We start from the raw sequence: 20,000 nt of genomic DNA, 5'->3' as shown, positions 1-20,000 counted from the left end.
CAACCACTACAAGAGTGAAGTGGGTGCTTTTACGTGGGCCAGTCAGGCAGCACTAGCAACAACCATGCTCAAATGGTGCTTTTTACATGCCACTGTATATACATATATATATGTATATATGTATGTATGTATGTGTTTGTATCGTAGAGGCCTGTGGCTTAGTGGTTGCAGTGTGTCCTGCGCTCAATTGCAAGGCTGTGAGTTCCCGGTGGTGGTGTTGTGTCCTGCCATTCAGCTGGCAGAAAGGAGTTGTACATGGGATTCAAAAAGGGCCATTCTTGTCCCATTCTCAGTCACACTGAACCTCCATGAGAACTATGTTAAGGATTATGCAATGTCTGTGGAGTGCTCAGCCACTTGTATGCTAATTTCACAAGCAAGTCGTTCCATTGATCAGATCATTGAGCACTCATCGTCATAACTGACGGGAATGCCTGTTAGTTACATAGGCATACGTACACACACACACACACACACACACACACACATATATATATACACACATAAATACATTCATACATATAAATGGGAGAATTTACGAAAAAAACAACAGACGAGGACAGGTGGTGTAAACAACAAAAGGATGTATTAGTTTAACGCTCGGGAATACTAAAAGTCTTTGACGTTTCAAGCACCGTTAATGGCACCTGTGCCCAGCGTCGCCTTCCTGGCACTTGTGCCACATGGCACGTGTAAAGACATTCTAGCGAGATCATTGCCAGTGCCCCTGGACTGGCTCTTGTGCAGGTGGCACGTAAAATACACCATTCTGAGCGTGGCCGTTGCCAGTACCGCCTGACTGTTCTTCGTGCTGGTGGCACGTAAAAAGCCCCCACTACACTCTCCGAGTGGTTGGCGTTAGGAAGGGCATCCAGCTGTAGAAACTCTGCCAAATCAGATTGGAGCCTGGTGTAACCAGTCCTCAGTCAAATTGTCCAACCCATGCTAGCATGGAAAGCGGACGTTAAACGACGATGATGATGATGATGGTATACATATATATATATATATATATATATATGTATCCTATGAGATTAAAAGCATTCATTAAAGTTAGTCTCATGTTCCACCTGATGTACATCTGTGTGCGTGTGTTAAATGATGTTTAATTTTATTCAAACCAACACCAAAGAGCTAATTATTCACCCACACACAGTCTCATAGACTCTATTATACATTAATCTATATTTATCACTTGTCAACTACTTTTACGCGATAGTTTCAGGTTTTTATCCAAGTGGTCGGAAACACAGACTTTTTTAAACGGTCTTTGTCCCAGCTTTTAAAACAAACGACAAAATGCTTTTATATCACATGATTAGGAACATCATTGATGCTCTGCTTGTTGCTTAGGAAACGGATAATTAAAACTTCATTCAATGTCTACAATTCAAAGCAAACTGACTTTTGCTCAGGGCAGTGGGCAACCAGCCTCCTCCAGTGGGTTCCATTCAGCTTCTATCGTCACACATCCATTCTACATAATGCTGAGGAATTTCAACCATGTTTCGTGGTCTGCTACCACAACAGCTCCTTTATAGGATCCAGTTAGCTCAAGACATCATCAGGAGGATCCACGTCCGGTTTCGGCCCCTACTCCCCTACCATTTTGACGTGGTGCCTCCCCCCCTTTCGGAGGTGTCTTCAGCTCCGGTGTCTGGTGCATGTCTTCTTTCTTCTATTCCTTGGCCTCTTCAATGCAACATCAACGAGTGTCAGCGTCCGACTGATTGTCTTGTCAAATTCCCCTTTTTATACCTGCTGCTAGGCTCCAGCAGGCTGCCCCAGCAAGTTGTCACGTGACACTGTCTAAATTTCCTGCTGCTAGGGTCCAGTAGGCAGCCCCAGCAAGTCTTCGGGTCATCTTGAAATGGCCACCACCGAGTAGCATGGGATCATTGGCCTCCCTTTCTTTCACACTCGTTATCAGGTAGTACTCAAGCCATGGTTGTTTTCAAGTCCTGCTGATTGGTTAGGTACAGAATGGAGCCAGCCAGATGGAATCCCTTGCAATGGTCACAACCTCGCTCTTCTCAGAATCTCTTTGTTTCTGACCTGATCCGCCAGTGTGCTCTCAACATCTTTCTCAGATACATTTCATTGAATACAATTAGTTTTCTATTCCTCTTCGTTGTCTTCTTCTAAATGTTTTAAACTTTTAAATTTATTATGCTACCATGTTATGTTGGATATATATCTTTTGAAATACTAAATATTGATTTCCTAAATATATTATTGATGAATTAATAATTTAAAATCACATATATACACATTTATTTGCTCAAGATAATTGAGCACTCAACATAAGTTCAATTATATATTCTTTTAGAATATTACTCATAAAAGTTATATATATATATACACACACACACAGACATATACACTGCTATATATATATATATAAATATATATATACACACGCACACAGATGCATATATACACACACACATGTAACTATTTGGACTTTGAGTATATGCTTATTCTTATGTCAGTCAAAGCACATTCACCGTTTCAGGCTACCTGATGTCATCCTCCACAGAAACTCTACAATTTTCACTGGATTTATGTCAGGAAACCCACAATGTTTCTTGTGTTTATTGTTGATAAAAGAAACAGAAGATGGATTTAGAATCTTTTATTCAACATGACAATCGTTTCAGCACATCCTTCAATCTGTCCCACCCACATCAGTGAAACTGAGTTCTACAAGTGCTGTGTGTCCCACCTACACTTAACAAGAAAACTTCTTACACAATGAACCAAACTACATCTCTTTCTCACGCATTATGATTACCTCTCACTCCCCAATCTTGTCGTCCTCTTGGCCCAGGGCCACTGTATCCTTACTCTCTGCTTGCCCCCGACCTGTGTATTCTACCCACATGCCTTCTCTCACTCTAGTATTGCCATCTGCTAGCCCCCCCCCCCCAACCTGGATGTTCCACCAACACATAACAAGAACATTTTGCCCTCACCCTACCTCGACAAACCAATCCACGTCTCTTCTCTTTCTCGCAATTCCTCCTTCACTCCACAATCTCCTACAAATCATGCTTACTTGCTAATGGGAGCTTTGGCTCCCTAAACATCGGAGACAGAGGGGATAGTCACAACTGGATTGCCTGTGATCATACTTCTGCTTACTCAGGGTTTAGCTGGAGCAAAATGACAACATAAGCACACGATATCTGCCCCCCCCCCATCACCCTGCCCCTCCCCACTGCTCCTGACACAAATCAGCCCACATGTGGGAACTGGTCTTCATTTAGAAATAGCAGACAAATCTCCCTCAAAATCACACCACATTGCTGTCTTCAAAAAACACGAGATCATGTTGGATGGTCAAGGATGGAAACCCTTTGATCATAAGTCAAGACTCTGACTGCAGCTGAAACCAGGCAGAGGGAAATGAGAGCTGTTGTATGGTTGCTCTCTCTGCTGAAAGTAGCAGCTAAATGATCCTCACCTCACTTCTGAACTTCTTCAATAAAGAAAGAAGGACACCCGAAGTCATGCACTTCTAAATATGAGATGGTCATGGTTGAGGCATCTGTGGTCATAGACCTTCTCCACCGAGGCTGGCCTAGGGTTAAACAACGAAAAACCAACAGTGACACTTATAGAACAGGATGACTCCATCACCACCAGGCACCAGATAAACACACACACACACACTGACCTCCCCCACCGTGTTGTGTGTGAACAGTTTTCTGTTGCCATGGAAATGTTGACATGAATAATAACAACATGGTGGTGGTGGTGGTGGTAGTTTAGTCCCAGGTCAATCCAGTCACAGCAGACACTCCAGCTGTGACCATCTTGCCTTTCCCCTAAAATTTTGTTTATACAATGTTACTATTTCTAAAATGGGAGCCATTTCAGGGAGATTTGGCTGCTATTTCTCCCAGCTCTAGCTACCATGTAGATGCCTCCCACATTGGTCCATACATAAGAGAGGAGTAGGGTGTGATTTGAGGGAGATTTAGCTGCTATTTCTAATAATGTAGTTAGTAGTGGCGGATCTCCCTCATTGGTTTGTGGTGGAAAGTGGTGGTGGTGAAAGTAGGAGTTGCAGCTTAGGTGATAGTAGCAGTGGTTATGAAGTGAGTAGCGAGTAGGGCGGTGGCAGTGGTGGTGGTGGTGGTGGTAGTTCTGGTGGCAATTTTGTGATGGTATATGTTGCAGCACTTGTAGTGGTGTTGGTAGTGGTGACAGTGGTGGCTGAGGTGGTAGTGGTGGTGGTGGTGGTGTTGTGATATATGGGGTTTTTTTTTTTTTAGGAAGTCTTCCAGGCTGTGTGTGTATTGACTAACATGTATGTGGGAGTTAATGTCATTGCATGTCACTATACATGTATGCATGTACTGTGTGTGTATGCATGAATGCAAGATATATATAGGTATGTGTATGAATGTGTGTGTGTGTGTGTGTACATGTGAATGTATGAGTAACTCTATATATGTATCTGTGTATGCTTGTATGAATGCAATGTATGTATATAAGTGTGTGAGTGTGTTTGTGTATGCGTCTATGTACGTATAAATATATTTCATTAAATAATCAATGAAAGACAAAGAAAACAACATTGACACCAAACAGGGACAACACCCCACCACCACCGCCGCCACCACCACCACCAACAACAACAACAAAAACAACAAGGACAGTAAAAGTGTGTGTACATGCTTGCACTCAAAGTGCACCATCTGTTTGCCACTGGTGGCCACCCCAAATGCCAATGATTGTATTGTTATGGAAATCTGTGGGTGTTGTGATTGTTTAGCCCTAGGCCAACCCTGATACGGCTGTTCAATGAACAAAGGCGTTCCAATCACGACCAACCTGTGGATTTAAAGTAAACGTACAAGGCTACATTATATCAGGTCGTTAAGAATGCAATGATCCGATTTTGAACAGAAAGTTTATTTTACTTTATCTCAACGAAAAGCAATGCAGTTAATCAAAGAATGCACCTAAATCATCAACACAATTTTGCCATTTTATCAATAACTTATTTATGCTGGTAGCAAATAATTCTGGAAAGCAACATATAAGTATATGCATATATACACACATACATGTACATGCCTACTTATATATGTATATATATACATGCATATATTGGTAGAGGGCATCAAAGAAATGTGAACAAAAAGAGAACCGAGAACATAAAAAAAACACAAACAATGAACATCGAAAGAAACAAACAGAGAAACGAAACAGGCAACATAAAGAACATTCCCTTCATCAGTTGCCCCCTGTTTTATATACTCCGCATTTCAAAGGCAGGGACCAGATGAGACTTCGTTAAAACAGTCCTTCCCGCAGAAGGTTAAAGTGGTAACAAAAACAGAACAACAAGAACAAAACAGTAAAAACAAACGGTGAGGACTGTTGAGACTTAACGAGCTTTGAGAAGAGACAGGTAAAAGCACAAGGACTTGCATGGCTTCCAATTAACAGCCAGGGACCCTGTAAATAAATACATCTTTACACAAAAATGTACATACATCCCCCCAAAAAACCCATACGTAAATGCATATTGATATATTTGTATGTACATTTTTGTGTAAAGATGTATTTATTTACACATAGGTTTATTTATATATTCATATATGAGTGTACTTGTGAATAAGTAGGGGAGCATATTTGTGTAGATGTATTCTTTATAAAAAAATATATGTCCATATTTAGATGTATGTGTGTGTGTAAATATACATGTGTGTATACGATTGTGTATACAAGTTTATGTGAGTGTGTATGTCCACACGTGTATGTATATGTATGTATGTATATATATATGTGTGTCTTTGTATGTGTGTGTGTATATATATATATATATATATATATGTGTGTGTGTGTATAATTTGATATATATATAGATATGTGTGTGTGTGAGTGTATCTGTGTGTATGTATGTATATATGTATACTTGTGTGGGCGTGTGTACGTATGTTTGTAAGTATATATGTGTGTATATGTGTACATATCTATGTATATGTATATATAATTGTGTATGTATTTGTATAAATCCATATGTATGAGTCATTAGGTTCTGTATGTATGTACATATATCTGTATGTATGTGTGTGTATATATGTATGTATGCATGTATGTGTTTGTGTGTATATATATGTATGTATATGTATGTATGTATGTTTGTGTGTATATATATATGTATATATATGTATGTATGTGTATGTTTATGTATGTATATATGAAAACACTTGAGTTCTTTTTCTTTTATATATATGTATTTGTATGTATGTATGTATGTATGTGCATGTGTGTGTTTACTTATGTGTTTGTATACATGTATGTATATGTATATGCGTATCTGTTTATTCGGTTATAGGCGTAGATGTATATGTATGTGTCTATTTCTATTTATACATGTGTATATATATATATATATATGTATATATGTGTGTATGGGGACATGCACACATATGGGTATATTTGTATAGGCATGGGTACGTATGTGCATATGTGTAAATGTGGACGTATGTGTGTATACGTGTGTGTGTGTATATATATATATATATACACATATATATGTGTATATATATGTGTGTATATGTCTTTATGTATGCATGTATGTTTTCACACAGTTATATGTATGTGTTGTCCAATTCTCTAACGGTTTTTTTCAACTGAATCAAGTCATAACCTTATCCATCTATTGTTTTCATAATCGGTCATAATGTCTTACGTTTAAGATGGTTCCCATGCATTCCCTGAAGAGAAGGTTACAATTTTAATATCAAAGATCCCTATGGATCACACAGGTTGTAATCCTTTGAAACATATGTAGGAATAAAGTATGCAATTATAACATGCGTTTTCTCCAATCCTTAAATTCTTAAATATACTCAAATACACAAAATTTCAAGGAGTTCCTGCCTTAAAAACAGGAACTACACCACAGTTATTTTGTGTTCTTTGCTACATTTGTTTCTATCAACCCATTTAGTCTATCCGAAAAATTTTTATTCATTAAGATAAAAGAAATACATATAATTATATATATATATATATATATATATATATATATATATATATATATATATATATATATATATGAAAGAAGGTTTGAAAATGCACTTGTGCATAAAACAAGTCCCCCAAATTCCTAGTTTTCCCATTATACCAATGCTCAGACAACACCACTGACCAAACACGAATAAATAGGGAAAATAATCTTATTCAAAAATACAGACCACAGCTCAACATACTCTAAGATAAGCCCCCTCCCCAGGGGCACGCCCAAAACGAAGACACACAGATACGCAAAATCACACACACACCAATACAATGCAAACCTCCGACACGAACACACTTACACACATACACACACACACACACAATCACAGTATCTCCACACCAGAGCACAAACCCACATCCATTTCAAGAAAAAACACATGCATATATACACTTCCAATACAATTGTAGCAACCACAACCAACACCCATACACACATACGTAAACAGGTCCATGCACACACCTACACACCACTCCGGCAACCACAAACCATATTCACACACGCATATTTGCATACATATGTGCACACACATACAAACACCATTGGCCTGTTCCCCAGTAAAAATGTCACACACACACAATACAATCCCAACAAACACCCACAAGCACACATGCACAGAAGCATGCACACACAATGGCACACCTCCCCGACAAATACAAGCCACATAGACGCACTCACACAAACACACGCACACGTATACACACACATACTGTGCTAACAATACAAACAAAACTAATCACTCACACACACATGTACACATATACACCAGGAAACTACACAAACCATACCCACGTACACACACATACAAACGCATACCCAGTACCAACATACACGGAACACACATGCACACACATACACCTCACCTGGATAAACCCAACGTACGAGGACACCTAATAAATACAACACACACATACATGCTCACACACACATACACCCTCATGCACACACATACAGTTGCTCCCTCACACACACACGCACCCCAAGGACAACTCAAACACAAACATACTTCGAGACACACACAAACTCACGTACACACATATAACACCCCCACCAACACACAACACAAATAAACATACGTACACATACAGACATACACATACATATGAACCATCACACACACATACGGTTGCTTACACACACACACACACACACACACCACAATGGGTATTTTTAAAACAACACACTCACTCAGACACAGAGAGAGAGAGACACACACACTCACGTATACACACACTCCCACATTCACACAAAACACTCCCACGCACACACACAGATGCACACATACATACACACACAGACGCACACATATGTACACACCCTCACACATACATACGGTTGCGCTCTCTCTCACACACACACATCACAAGGACGATTAAAACAACACATACATACTCAGAAAAATAGATATACGCACAGTCTCACGTACACACACCTAACATCCCCACCGACACAAAAAACACACAAACACACATACACACGCACTCACGCACACACACGAACAAACACATATACACATACACACCCATGCGCACACACAACACCCTAACAAATATTAATCACACACATACACACTCACACAAACGTGCACACACATACACACACCATCCTACCATAGATAAAAAACACACACATACTCATATACACATGCCACACACGCACACATACAGACATAGACATACACATACATATGAACCATCACACACATACGTTTGCTTACACACACACACACACACACACACACACCACAAGGTATTTAAAACAACACACCCACTCAGACAGAGAGAGACACACACACTCCCACACTCACACAAAACACTCCCACGCACACACACAGATGCACACACACATACGCACACATACGTACACACCCTCACACATACATACGGTTGCTGTCACACACACACACACCACAAGGACGATCAAAACAACACACACACTCAGACAAAGAGATATACGCAGTCTCACGTACACACACCTAACATCCCCACCGACACAAAAAACACTCAAACACACACTCATATACACATTCCACAATAAACTCTGGGACCAATAAAAACGGCACACACACACACACACACACACGGACACAAACACACATATATACACACACACATAGAGATGTGCACAAAACCAGTCCCAAAAACCAGTGAACCATGACAGACTGTCACAGACCAACCAAAAATAAAAACATCTTCTTTAACTCTTCTTCCCTCCCACCCCAGCTAGCCAGTCATACTGTCTCTTAAGACAGTAAAACATTCCTTCAATATACACAAGAGAAAAAGGCCAGGTCAGTTCCTTCTCAATTTTATTCCATTGTCAAAGAATATGTATGAGAATATGTATATGTATTTTTCCATATGTGTATTTTCATACACTGTTTTTAACACTGTTTTTAACAATTTCACCTTAATATCAGAGAATGTGTGACAATCAGTATGTAACACTACAAAGTTCATACAAAGCTTTATACTTTAAATATATTTTATCATCAAAGAATGTATATATGCATTTTAATACTCAGACTGTTTTTTAACATTTTTTATTATTCTCAAAGACTTTTGATAAACTTTTTCTAAAAAAGTGAAACCGGTTAAGTAAATAAAGATTTTTGAAAAATAAGTGCATTTTCAAACCTTCTTTCATATATATTTCCACTCGTACGGTATTCCACAACTTTACTTTATTATATATATATATTTATATATATATATATATATATATATATAAATCTGTATATATACACATATATACACATAGATTTAAGTATGTACAGATACGTATGTATGTATGTATGTATGTATGTATACATTATTTATATTATATTATATATATATATATATATATGTATGTATATATATGTATGTATATATATAGGTGTAGGTGTGACAATGTGGTAAGAAGCTTGCTTCCCAACTACATGAGTGGATTTGGTAGATGGAAACTGAAAGAAGCCTGTCATGTGCTTGTATATATATATATATATATATATGTGTTTACGTCTTGGTAACTTAGCAGTTTGGCAAAAGCAACTGATAGAATATATACCACGCTTAACACAAACATAAATACTGGGGCTAGTTCATTCGACTAAAAGTTATTCAAGGCGGTGCTCCAGCATGGCAACAGTCTAATGACTGTATCAAGTAAAAGGTGAGAAAAGTGACAGAGGGTATTGCTAGAGACAACAGTTAAAACAACTTAAAAACCTCAAAAGCTCAGTGCTTTGGTGGCTTTCGAGTTGCTTTAACTGTTGTCTCTAGCAACAGCTGATACTGGTCACTAGCCTCACTCACTTTGGTGACTTCTATTGAATTTGGTTGTAGGTTCAAATTGCTAATAAAGCCACCCGTTTCATTTGTTCTGTGATGATATACCTCTCAGTATACGTCCTCACGGTCCTTCTTGTGACATTGAAGTTGGCCTATTTGCTATTCTGGTGAGGGTCTTTGCTATTCAGGACTTCTTCAACACCACCAGTCACCAACCCCGACCCCCGCCCCCCGTTCCGTGACCATCCCCTCCATGAGGAGCACCATCTTAAGGTCAGTCTTCACCACATGGTCTCCTAAGCCTTTCTTTGTCTCCGTCTTCAACTGTTTCCAATTGCTTTGGCCATCAGATGTCTCCCCTTCTACAACTGCCCCCCCCCTCTCCTCAGTGTTCTTCACGTTTCCATAGCAACACAATCCTCTCTCTCTTGGCTCACACCATTGGACCCCTTCTATGTCCAGTGTATATCCTTTCAGCTCCTGGTTTTCTGTGTATGCAGATTCAAGGACAATGCACATATACATACATGCATACATATATATATATATATATATATATATATATACACACACACATACATACAGATATACATATGTGTGTGCATACATATGTATATATATATATATTTAAATATACACATGCATACATAAACTCATATATGCATGTGTATATATGTGTGTATAGAGGTGTGTGTGTGTGTATATATACATGTATGTATATGTATGTATATAAATGTATGTATGTATGTGTGTGTGTATACATATTGTGTATATGTATATATATGTACACACATTCATAGATACATACACACACACATATATATATACCCATATAGATGCACATAATATATATGTATATGTATGCACATATATATATATATATACGTATACACACACACACATATATATGTATATATATACACAGATATATGTACACATAATACACTTTTTGTCGCTGTTGCTATTAATGTTTCTGTTGTTATTGTTGTTTTTTGTTGGCCATCAAAGCGATCACTAAACTGGCCAATCAGCTACACCCATCTCTCTCTCTCTCTCTCTCTCTCCATCTCTTTGAAAACACTATCCCAACCACTCAGTTTTTTTTCATTATACACTTACATACATACATACATACATATATGCACACACACACACACACAACCACACACACAACCACATAGTTCTGGGTTCAGTTCCACCATGTGCTACCTTGGGCAAGTGTTTTTTTACTACAGGCTTGTGAGTGGATTTGATAGATGGAAAATGGAAGAAGCCTCCGTGTGTGTGTGTGTGTGTGTGTGTGTGTGTACATATAAGGCAGCAAGCTGACAGAATTGTTGGTCCTGACACCAAATTGCTAAGTGCAGTTTGTCCATCTTTACATTCTGAGCTCAAATGGGAGGTGAATATGCAGCATCTATTTAACCATGTGACATCGTTAGGATATCACAAGCATTCATATTAATGCAAACATGTAAGCATGATTTCTTCCATGTGTGTATATATGGGCTTTTATGCAGATAGATGTATGTATGTCTGTGTGTGTGGGTGTATGTGTGTGTGTGTGTGCATGCACATGTATGTATATGTAAACCAACGGGTCTACATACAGACGGGTAGGTACATAGGGTATATGAACAGACAACCACATATGCACATAGACACTGAAACACATGACCACATATACACACACACTTTACTTCACACAAAGACACATGTCCACACATATGGAGATGTACACCCATACATAAAAACATGGTACATAGCAGCAACACACACACACACACACACACACACACTCAGACATGCACACACAAGGAGACAGAGGTACATACATATACACACATGCACACACATACATAAAAACCCCCACACACACAGGAATATGCAGAATGCATACATGTATGCATACACACCCATACATACATATATACATATGCACACACACACAGACATACATACACACACATGCACACATACATACACACACACTGAGACACACACATGCATAAATAACGGACAGAGTCAAGACTATTGATAAGTTTGCAAGACGCAACGAAAGTTTTAGGAAAATAAAAATAAGAAATAAGTGGAAATGTTACCGGTGAGTGTTAAATTTGAAGGCACAATAAGAAAATGACTCTCCCCAGACACAACAGAAGATGCTTCAACACACGAAATGACATAAAAAAGTCTTGCGAAAGAAATCCAAAAAAACGAAATATATATATATAATTATATGTATATATATATATATATATATATATATATATATATATATATATATATATATATATATATATATATATATATATATATATATGTATACACACATATGTATTTATTGTGTGTGTCATCATCATCATCATTTAGCGTCCATTGTCCATGCTGGTATGGGTTGGATGGTTTGACTGGGTTGGCACACTGGAAGGCTGCACCAGGCTCCTCTCTGATTTGGCATGGTTTTCTATAGCTGGATGCCCTTACATGCCAATTTGTACTGTACCAGTATCTGCCACAACTGCGGTTTTGCTCAGCTTGATGGGTCTTCTCAGTCATTGCCTCCATGAGGCCCAACACTTGAAAGGGACTCAGTCACTTTGCCTCCATGCAACCCATGTATATATATTATATATATACAACAAATCCTTTTCAGCACAATCTTCTTTGTTTGCACAAGCCCTTCTTCTAACAAGCACCAGGATTGGGATTTTCTGCTGTCGTGTGGGAGCCTGATTGGTGAAATCAACTGAAATACTTCTCTGATATTGTAATGTCCTAACATATGTGCATGGGCACCACATAAAAAGGAACCCAGTTGACTCTGTAAAGTGGCTGGCATTAGTTAGGAAGGGCATTCAGTCATAGAAACCATACAAAACAGACAGTAGAGCTGCTCTGAAGAGTGCACGGTTACATAATTGGACTGCTATCTAACAACCTATTAAGCCCCAAGTGCAAAACCGACTGGTAAGTATGGCCACAATGGATACATAGTGCTATAATACTGTACACTTCAATCAATATATATATGTATGTATATATATACACACGCTTTCCCAAGGTGCTATGCAGTGGGACTGAACTTGAAGCCATGAGATTACAAAATTAGTTTCTTTCCCACACAGCCATGTCTCTGTCTGTATGATAAATTTATTAAGTTTTCTTTTTTGTATATCACTACCTTAAGAATATAAAGGGTTGCTATTTTTAGTACAGTGCCTATAGAAGAGCTTCAAGTAGATAGTGGAGAACTGTTCCACCCCAGTCCAATATCACAGGACCATATGTTTATTGTGTCTACAGTGAATCTGTTTATGACACAGATGGGGGTTTGCCTTATTGAAAAAAAAAAAAAGGGGTGGGGTTTTTCTCTCAAAGTATTCTGTTTCCCTATTTTTATTCACAACCCATGGGTGATTTATCTGAAACTCCTCTTTTCACCCTCCTTCAAAACTTTTTTTCACAACAAATCCAGATACAATTGTAATCTACTCCATTTGTAAAGAATTTTATCTTCAAATATTCATGTTTGTTGCATGCAGCTATGAGGAAACAAAGTTACGGTGTTGGGGTACACTTCTGTTGGACATTAATACAACCTTGAAACGTGTATCTCACAGTGAATTAAGACTGAATTGTGAAGTTGAAATCTTCAATTATAAAAGCCTCTTGAAAAGCACATGATAATTAAAATACATTAAAAGAGACCGACAGAAGTACTAGGCTTGCAAAGAATAAGTCCCGGGGTCGATTTCTTTGACTAAATGGTGGTGCTCCAGCGTGGCCACAATCAAAATGATTGAAACAAGTAAAAGAATATATTGCTAAGGCATTGAGATCCAAATAACCTGGTGTGAAACTGAATATACACCAGAATGACACATTAGTCATGTAGGGAGCAGTAATAAGAAAAGGAATGACAAAGGAAGGAGCAATCATCCTAGAAAGTTCAGAAGATGATCGTTTATTCCTTTCTCATCTCTTCTCTTCTACATATATATATATATATATATATATATATATATATATATATATATATATATATATGTTTGTATGTCTGTGCTTGTCCCCCACACCATCGCTTGACAACCGATGCACACATTTACGTCCCCGTAACTTAGCAGTTCGGCAAAAAGAGATCGATAGAATAAGTACTAGGCTTACAAAGAATAAGTCCTGGGGTCGATTTGATTCGACTAAAGGCGGTGCCCCAGCATGGCCGCAGTCAAATGACTGAAACAAGTAAAAGAGTAAAAGAGTAAAAGAATACATGTACACACACACACACACACACACACACACACACATGCACAAACACACATATAGCTACAGACACATGCAAATTTAGGGATTGGAACAGGTACAAATCCCAGTAACATATGTCTCCCAGCTAGCAGAACCTTATTCTCTTGCAAGTTAATTTGAGATATTTTGACAACAATGTAACCTTCATTTAACTAAGGTGTATTCACCCTTATCAGTAGCTAGTGGAGTACCCCTCGTTAGGCTAATTACTATTTCTGAGGTTCTGCTGGTGATTTTATCTCCTCTGTTCCCTAATTTTGGAAAACATTTACAATAAACCACTAATGTTCTTCAAAGTTGCTTTTTATACTTTCTACTATGGACTGCTTGAAGCTTACTCACTTCCTACACCTTGATCCTGAGATCTTGCACTTAAATATATACACATATATATATTTACATATATCAATATCTCTCTATCTATCAATCTAATACAACAGCAAGACTCATCGGCAAGACTCCCATCGGCACCGACTATTTAAGCAGGAGAATTAAGACATTCGCTCTCTTTCTTCTTTCCCATTTCCTCTCACGCTTTTACATAGTGTTGGTGTATTTGTTGATTGTGTGAGGAGGGGTCGACTGTCTTGTGCTTTCTCTCCGCCTTAAGCAGGATCAGCAATGCCAACAGTAAGGAACATGTTCTATTCAGACCTTAGGGGGTCCAAATTGTCCTGTTCGGAGGAGGGGCTCGTACGAGCAGTTGATAGGATGGACAAGTGTTTAAGGAAGAAGAAAGATTTGCTGAAGTGACAGAAGTCACAAAAAAGGAGGTGGACCTGACAAACATGGAGAAATATGAGGAGATGGCACGTAGGATCGGTGGTGATGCTAAGTTGTCCCTACTCCAGAAAGTATTGGAAAATATGGGTAAGAAAACAGTAAATATATAAGGTGTACTCAGTGGAAGAAAGGAAAATTGAAAATGTTGAGGCAGAGGAAGCAGATTTGGAACAATTGTGGTTCAAGAAGGCAGGAAAAGCCAAAGAATATGCTGTAACCACAGTAACCTACATACCTTGGAAGAAGGACTTCCAGGATTAGGGTGGAGAGAATCCCACCAGAAACAGATGTGGCTTGGGTTGTGGCGGCTGTTCTTCTCGGAAGTAAAGAAGAAATAGCCGTCCTGCAGGCCACGAAAACAGAAAATTCTGTATGGAAAGAGCAAACATTGGACCTGATCATATTGGGTATTGGCAGAACCACTGAAAATATGGTGGAAACGGTGACCATTGGAGACGTAGTGTTGAGAGTGGGGGTGGAGGGCAGAACCCCTCGTTGCTTTAAATGTGGCTAAAAAAGGCCTCTGCAGAAGCAGAGAAGTCAGGAAGAAGTTAGAAAGGGGCCGGAGAAGGTGCAACAGGAAGAAAAGAGAAACAAAGAACAGTGGATGGTAGCTGAAGGAAGAGGAAGAAAGGACAGATTGAATTAGAACCCCAAGCCATACACCCCGCCCCACCCCACCTTCTCAGACACCCCCTCCGCCCATTCCCCTCCGATACAAAGCAAGAGAAAAAAAACAAATACAAAAAAACACAAGGCTCAACAGGCTCCCCCCCTCCCACTGGAAATTGTTTCGCGCGTGTTTGGAAGGCGTAGACCAGGAAGGGATCCAGAAGAGAACAAAATGGAGAACTGCAAGATTTGTGCATGTCGATGGATGGACAAAACACTCAGGTGTCCGAAAGCCAAAAAAACGACGAAATATTGAGATTCAGGAGGGGTTATAAGTGTTGGAAGGTGAAATGTGATTTAAAGACGATATCAGACAATATAAAGTACGACGAACTGACCCAGAGATACTCCACAGCCATTACAAGCCTTCAATTCCATTACAACTTTCTCTCTCTCTCTCTCTCTCGAGCTATAGAAAGTCAAATACACACGTTATATACCTACAGACATCTATATAAACACACATGTAATAATAAACTGACAAGTTTCCGAAGAAACCTTTCACTAAAAAACACATTTTCGAAGGTGAGGGGCGTGACTGCATCCGCACCCTTTTTCTTTAAACATGTTTTATAAATGACATTTGGCAGAAATACGTTTGAAAACAATAATAAACGAATGCTGAAATTATAAAAATTAGTAGTAACGAAGTCTGAACAAAAGCAAAAGCATGTTAGTGTTTTGTTTTGTGGTTTTTGAAACAAGCGAAAGCCAATTAAAAGGAAATCTCTTTGCCTTACCTTGTTCGAAAATGTCTGCGATTCAGCAGAAGACATCAGCTGTGAAATGGTTTTGGCTTCTTTTGCAAGAATTTTTCAGCGAATAACTTGTATTTTTCGATTTTCTGGAGATAGAATTACAGAATAAAGGTGAATTTTGTGGTTTATGCTTTGTCGAGTGTTGAACGAGAGAAATGTTTGAAATTTACCCCTTTTTTTTCCCACACATTCGAATTCACCGCCGTTAATTGGCGAACACACCTGCTATCGCGCACGCGAGTCGTGACTAGTCGATCCTACAATAACAATCTATTGCCAATGCATGTATGCACAAAACATGCAGGACGGTTTGTTTTGGTTTTTTTGAACAAAGTAAATAAAACACATTGTAAACAAAACGCAAACACCCTCATACATGTTTTGTGCGTGGCGCACGCGCGCTAGGTAGTCGTAGGATCCACTAGTCACGTCTCGCATGCGCGGATGCGCGCCCTGGATCCAATCTTCTTGAATCGTACCTTGATATTATGTTTTCATTTCAAAATAAAACCAACAAAAATAATCTCCCATAATCTTTACCTCCGCTGATTTTTACATGCCCCGATGACCGATCTAAGAAATTTGGGGAACGATTTACCGTCTGGTGAATGGAACCGAGTATATTCAGATTCCAATAGCTTGCCAAATTGTCAGTCATAAATTTTCTGCAAGAACGTTTTGTCTGATAACATTCTCCAACATCTCTGCACTCCTATCGAGTAGACGTTGAAGAAATCCTTTTTCTGGTTGTGGTGTCATAACATCCAACAACCCAAGTTTTGCGACACAAGTGAGATCGCTGCCAGTGCCCCTGGACTGGCTCTTGTGCGGGTGGCACATAAAAGACACCATTTTGAGCGTGGCCGTTGCCAGTACCGCCTGACTGGCCTTCGTGCGGGTTACACGTAAAAGCACCTAATACACTCTCTGAGTGGTTGGCTTAAGAAAGGGCATCCAGCTGTAGAAACTCTGCCAAATTAGATTGGAGCTTGGTGTTGCCATCCGGTTTCACCAGTCCTCAGTCAAATCGTCCAACCCATGCCAGCATGGAAAGCGGACGTTAAACGATGATGATGATGATGATGATTGAATGTGTGCAAGCAGACGGTTTTTTCATTGGCAATATGTTTTGTTTTCAGATAATCTATAATGTTCTCTGGTGCAAAGTACAATAAAAGCTGCAATCTGGGTGCACTCAATGTAAAATAAATTCGGAAAAATAGCAACAACTGCTTCTTTTTAAAGGGTACAAATATTGGGAAGAAGATGATGAGTGTTGCTGATGTGATGTTCACACACACACACACACACACACACACACACACACACACACACACACACACACACGTAGATAAACCTAGACGAAGTCCCAGTTTGGAAGTATGTTTAAAGCTTTTAGAAGACGTATGACGGAGAATTATTCAATATCGTGTTTGCTTCTATAAGAATCGCTTACTTTAAAGCGAAAAAACAAGACCAACGTATACAACAGGTGTGTAGAACCTGCTGTTTCGCTTGTTTTAGCCGTTCATAAGTGATCTATAAGTAAACATTTCATACAACGACCATGACGATGTCACCTTTTCTATCCGAGTATCGACCTTCAAAGGCATCCATCATCACCTTCATTCACTCTATCTCTCGGCCTTTCTCTCTCTCATACGTGCGCGCACCGACACAAAAGCCTAATTTTGCTCTAACATCATGGTTCTATGCAACTGTTGCAATATCACTCTTTATGAAGGAGTTTTTCCGTTTCCATTACATTTTTCCTGGAACACGGTATCCTGCCGTTTACCCACATTTGTCTTCCTCGAATCACACCCTACTCTCTTATCTATGTATATATGTATGTATGATCCAATGGAGACCTCTACATAGTAGCCAGACCTGGTAGAAATAGCACCCAAATCTCCCTCAAATCGCACCTTACTGTTTTACCTATGTACACATGTATATACTAGCTGGGGCGTACACTGTAATTCCTGGGGAAGCAGGGCTTATCCCTTGGTTCCGTTCTCATAATTGTTTCGCTAATCCAGTAACAACAATACAAAGTATGTAGCCCTTAAAACGGTTTCTGTGCATTTACAGAGAATACTGAAGTGTCTTACACAGGATCTTGTTGTTAGGAATTCCTAATAAGTTATGAATACCCAAATTGTGAAGTCAGTCATGTAATACCATGAAATTAGTTACCCGATAGTAAGAGTTCACATAAAGTAGCGCCGAAAAGGGCTGTAATACGTTCCCAGAGTATATAGAACATAGGGGAAAATACTAATAAGGTATGTATACTAAAATCATGAAGCATGTTACGTAATAACAGGCTAATCAGATATGAGATAATAACAAGTCAAAGTAAATAATTGTGAAAAATGCTTTTGTGTGTTCCCAGAGAATATTACCCTCAGCAGCGCTAATGTTGGTATATTCGTGAATAAGTCACTAACCGAAATAAGGGGATCTCTTGTTTAGGAAAATACTATTTACTCGTTTAAGCGATACCCTACTGATTTTACCCTTTTTACACCTGTTACCTCTTTTTTCTCTTAATATTTTTCTCGTTTTGTTTTTCTTTTTTCTCTCCTACCCTTAACCCCAACAGCTGTAGGATGCAGCCCCACCCACAACAAGGTTACATTACAAGAGTGGATGGACCCTATCGACTGTGACATGGAGGTGCAGACGGTGTGTAGCCAGCTGATAGCCCGACAGACACAACTCCAGTGAGTATCTTTACTTTGTAAAGAGGGAGGGGTTGATCAGAGAAAGACAGGGCAGAGCCCGAGGCCCTTTCCATTGTCACCAAGACAGGTGGCAGTGGAAGAGAAACAGCAAGGTATCAACTGACCCTAATAGCCCTTGCCCAAATATTTGCAATGCCATCTACAACATAGGCCTTTGTTGAGTATGAACATGGTTACAGCATCAGCGGTGGCTCTCCCGGAACAGCTGTCAACACAAAACTATTATAGAACGTTTTATATTTTATTCTTTTTCTTCTTTCAGTCATTTGACTCCACCCAAGCTGGAGCACTGCCTTGGAGAATTTTTAGTTGAATCAAATTGACCTCAACACTTGTTTTTTGTTCTTGTAAACCTGGTATATATATATATATATATATATATATATATATATATATATATATATATATATATTTC

At 39.0% G+C, this 20,000-nt stretch overlaps 2 long non-coding RNA genes across 17 annotated transcripts in view; one reads left to right on the top strand and one right to left on the bottom strand.

Moving 5' to 3' along the window:
* Positions 1–20,000, bottom strand: part of LOC149129284 (uncharacterized) — a 125,172-nt gene that overhangs the window by 14,301 nt on the left and 90,871 nt on the right. For all 4 annotated transcript variants that reach the window (XR_016240116.1, XR_016240117.1, XR_016240115.1 and 1 more), the window contains exon 3: positions 16,818–16,921. This is a non-coding gene — a long non-coding RNA (uncharacterized LOC149129284). The remainder of the gene's footprint in view (positions 1–16,817; positions 16,922–20,000) is intronic.
* LOC149129286 (uncharacterized) overlaps positions 1–20,000 on the top strand; it is a 38,993-nt gene that overhangs the window by 3,593 nt on the left and 15,400 nt on the right. For 2 of the 13 annotated variants that reach the window (XR_016240101.1, XR_016240108.1), the window contains exon 2: positions 19,444–19,564. The exons of 1 other annotated variant lie outside the window; for it this stretch is intronic. This is a non-coding gene — a long non-coding RNA (uncharacterized LOC149129286). 10 more of the 13 variants (XR_016240110.1, XR_016240109.1, XR_016240103.1 and 7 more) reach the window with 10 other exon arrangements.

This window comes from Octopus bimaculoides, unplaced genomic scaffold (genome assembly GCF_046866305.1).
Source record: "Octopus bimaculoides isolate indiv1 unplaced genomic scaffold, ASM4686630v1 contig79, whole genome shotgun sequence".
NCBI classification, from domain to species: Eukaryota; Metazoa; Mollusca; class Cephalopoda; order Octopoda; family Octopodidae; genus Octopus; species Octopus bimaculoides.
The sequence above is the reverse complement of the archived record's forward strand: the minus strand, read 5'-3'. Positions and strand labels throughout refer to the sequence as shown.